The sequence below is a fragment of the Merops nubicus genome, unplaced genomic scaffold, assembly GCF_000691845.1.
Source record: "Merops nubicus isolate BGI_N331 unplaced genomic scaffold, ASM69184v1 scaffold5458, whole genome shotgun sequence".
Lineage (NCBI taxonomy): Eukaryota > Metazoa > Chordata > Aves > Coraciiformes > Meropidae > Merops > Merops nubicus.
In genome coordinates, this window is record NW_008626234.1 from 861 (window position 1) to 4,906 (window position 4,046).

Consider the following 4,046-nt stretch of genomic DNA (forward strand, 5'->3'; position numbering starts at 1 on the left):
GGACCCAGGGGGTGGCCACCTGAGCAGGAGGAGAAACTTCTTTGGGGTGAGGGTGGCCGAGCCTGGAGCAGCTGCCCAGAGAGGCTGTGGAGTCTCCTGCTCTGGAGAGATCCCAAACCCTCCTGGCTGTGACCCTGGGCACCCTGCTGTGGGTGAGCTGCTGGAGCAGGGGGTTGGAGGAGATGATCTCCAGAGGTCCCTCCCAACCCCACCATGCTGGGTGATTCTGTGATCACCACCAGACTTCTGAGCCCCTGGGATGAGCAGGGCTCGCTGCTCTCTTGGCCACACACAGCTCCAGCCACCGCTGCGTTCTTCTGACCCTGAACTCCCTGCATCCATTTAACCTTCCAGGGCTCCTTCAGCCCACATCTCTGCAACAAGCTGCCTGTTGGTTTACTTTTTTTTTTTTTTTTAAAAAAAACCCACATTTGTTTCAAGCTCCCTTTTTCGGGGAAGGATGAGACACACGTCACGTGTGAGAGGCAACCCCAAGTCCCTCGTGCAGGGGGTGCAAGGTGTCCAGACTCAGGTGCAGAAACTGAGAGCAACTGCAGAGAGCCGGGTGTCCCCCTTGCATTTGTTTTGCTAATGAAGATTTTCTGTTTAAGATACATAATAGTGGAATTTTGTCTTAAATTTAATGAATATGGAGCTTCCTGTTGCCCTGATGTGCTCCATCTCTCTAGGGGTGTGGTTTGGGTTTATCATTGGCTCTTTCTGGGCTCACACTTAGGAAAGATCTTGCTCTGCTACTGCTGTGATTTCTGAGGTGTGTGGCCAGAGAAGGGCAATGAAGCTGGGGAAGGGTCTAGAGCCCAAGTGCGGAGCTGGGGGTGCTGAGCCTGGAGCAAAGGAGGCTCAGGGGAGACCTTCTGGCTCTGCACAGCTCCTGACAGGAGCCTGGAGCCAGGGGGGGGTCGGGCTCTGCTCCCAAGGAACAAGCCACAGGACAAGAGGAAATGGCCTCAAGTTGCCCCAGGGGAGGTTGAGGTTGTCCCTGAGGAACAATTTCTTGCCCTGGAGGGTTGCCCAGGGCTGTGCCAGGCTGCCCAGGGCAGTGGTGGAGTCCCCACCCCTGGAGGGGTTTCCAAGCCGTGGAGATGTGGGGTGAGGGACACGGGGCAGTGGGGACCTGGCAGTGCTGGGGAAAGGTTGGACTCCATGATCTTAAAGGTCTCTTCCAACTGGAATGGTTTGTTGGTTCTATGATTCCTGCAATCTTGAACAAACAAGCTGGGAAAGTTCCAGTTGCCAGTAATGTTCACTTTTTTTCTCATAAGTGCACTTTCCCCCTTTCTTTTTACAAAGCCCACCCCCAAATCAGCTCACAACTCAGACAAAGTTGCTCTATTCTCACCAAAAACTTGTACTGAAATGCAGCTTCTTGATTAAAAATGAAATCAGGGTATAAAGGGAAACTGAGGCACAGCAATGCAGCTTGCCCTCGCTCAGCCCAGGAAATGGGTTAACTGGGGGCAGAGCTGGGTAAGGGGATATGAGACCCCCTATCCTGGGCTGCACCCCAGCAGCGTTGGCAGCAGGTCAAGGGGAGACCCCAGCTGCATCCAGCTCTGGAGCCCCCAACACAAGGAGGACATGGAGTTGTTGAAGATGATCCAAGGGCTGGAACCCCTCTGCTGGGAGGCCAGGCTGAGAGAGTTGGGGTTGTTCAGCCTGGAGAAGAGAAGGCTCCAGGGAGACCTTATTTGGGCCTTCCAGTATCAGAAGGGGGCCTACAAGAAAGCTGGGGAGGGACTTTTTACAAGGGCATGTAGTGATAGGAAGAGGGTTGATAGCTTCAAACTGGCAGAGGGGAGATTTAGATTAGAAATTAGGAAGTTCTTCACTGTGAGGGTGGGGAGACACTGGCCCAGGTTGCCCAGGGAAGCTGTGGATGCTCCATCCCTGGTGGGGTTCAGGTTGGATGGGGCTTGGAGCAACCTGGTCTAGCAGGAGGTGTCCCTGCCCATGGCAGAGGGGGTGGAACTGATGATCTTTCAGGTCCTTTCCAACCCAGTGAGTCCCAGCCCCACAGGCTGTGAGGTGACCTGCCCAGTCCCACGGGTGATTACACCTGGAAGAGCCAACACAAAGCCCTGCTTGTGTCTTGTCCCTCAGCCCCAGGGGTGGAAGCCCAGCAGCCTTCTCCTTCACACCGACTGCTTGATTGTTTCCTCTTCCTCTGCTTAAAATCAAAGCCACGGAAAGGAGTGAACTTTTCATTAAGAAATGAGAGCGTGTGAGACACACCAACCACGTCTGGACGCTGCCTTTTGAGGAAGACGTGGAAGCAAGCCAAGGGGAGAGCCATGGAAATCAGCAGCTGTCTACAAAATGACCTGTGTGGGAAGAGGAGCAAACCAGGGTTGTTTAGTCTGGAGAAAACAGCTGAGATCTCCTAATATGTAAAAAGGAAAGAATTACTGGGCTCGTCCTGCAGGAGGGAGAGGACTTCTTCTGGTCAAACATGTAAACTGAGCAGTTAAGCCCAGAAACAGTGTGTAGAAGATGGTGACATCTCCCTTGGTGGCATTTTTTGAAGAGCAAACTGGAAAGGCTGAGGAGTGGATCCTGCTGTGGGGCAGGGATGGAGAAGGCAACCTCCTAAATGTCCCAGGACATTCAGCTGTCAAAGAGCTCACACTGTTCCAGACTTGCCAATAATCCCCCAAATCAGCTGTTGGCAGCAACAGGATATCCTAAGAGAAGAAACTCTCCAACTTAGCCCTGCAGGGAACTCTCCTTGAAAGCTTCCTGCTCTGCAGCCAAATATCCCAGACTCTAGGAGGAGCTCGTTTCAGAGCAGGATTCCCCAGGGAGCACCCAAACACCCAGCCCCTGCAGAGGGGCACAACCTGAGGTGTGTCCAGGAGGGGACCACGGGAGAAGAGACCAACAGGGGCTGAAGGCAGCAGAGTGCCAGCAAGGAGGGGGCTGCAGTAACACCTCCCTGTGCCACCTCTCTCAGACCCTTCACCAGGAAAGTGGAGGTACTAACCTAGGCCAGGCCTCAGGAGAAGCAGGCAGGAACACAAGCCTTCCTCTTCCAAGAGGCATTTTTGAAGCAACATCATTAAACCAGAGCTGAAGGTGCTTTTTGAGGACTGTAAATCCAAAGCTCAGCCATTGCTGTGCCCCCTGGTGGATCTCCAGGTTTTGGAGCTTCTCCTCCTCTAGTCCAGTTGTTGTCTTTTAACTAATTTGTTTATGTAATGTATGTGGTTAGCTCATTCTGAAAAATAATTAACTGTTAGAAAAGAGGCAATGCTAGGTTATTAAAAATTAGAAGGATCACTCGTGACACTTGAATGGGCATTCTTTGAATGTCAACAAAAATTGGCCCATGGATGTAGAAGATATTTCTAACAGAGGATTTCTGAAGAGTACTTGCTTGTGGAAGGAGAAATAATAGAAGTTAAATTAGTCACACACTAATCCCAGGGTTAATTAGAGACAAAGTAATCATTTGAAATGCTGCAGAAAACACAAGCAGCTCAATGATTGCCAAAGGGCAAATGAACACGAAGTCCAGATGTTCATTACAGAACCATGGAATCATTAAGGCTGGAAAAGACCTCTGAGATCATCCAGTCCAACCATCAACCCAACACTACCATGAGCACTAAACCATGTCCCCAAGTGTCATGTCCACATGTTTTTTTGGACCCCTCTAGGGCTGGGGACTCCAGCACCTCCCTGGGCAGCCTGGGCCAACCCCTCACCACTCTGCCAGGAGAGAAATTCTTCCTCATATCCAACTGAAACCTCCCCTGGGACAACTTCAGCCCATTGCCTCTTGTCCTATCACTGGTTATGTGGGAGAAGAGACCAACCCCCACCTCACTCCAACCTCCTGTCAGGGAGCTGTAGAGAGCAAGGAGGTCTCCCCTCAGCCTCCTCCAGATTTAACACCCCCAGGTCCCTCAGCTGCTCCTCCCCAGCCATGTTCCCCAGACCCCTCACCAGCCCCACTGCCCTTCTCTGGACCTGCTCCAGCCCCTCATTGCCCTTCTTATCCTGTGGCACCCAACACTGACCCCAGC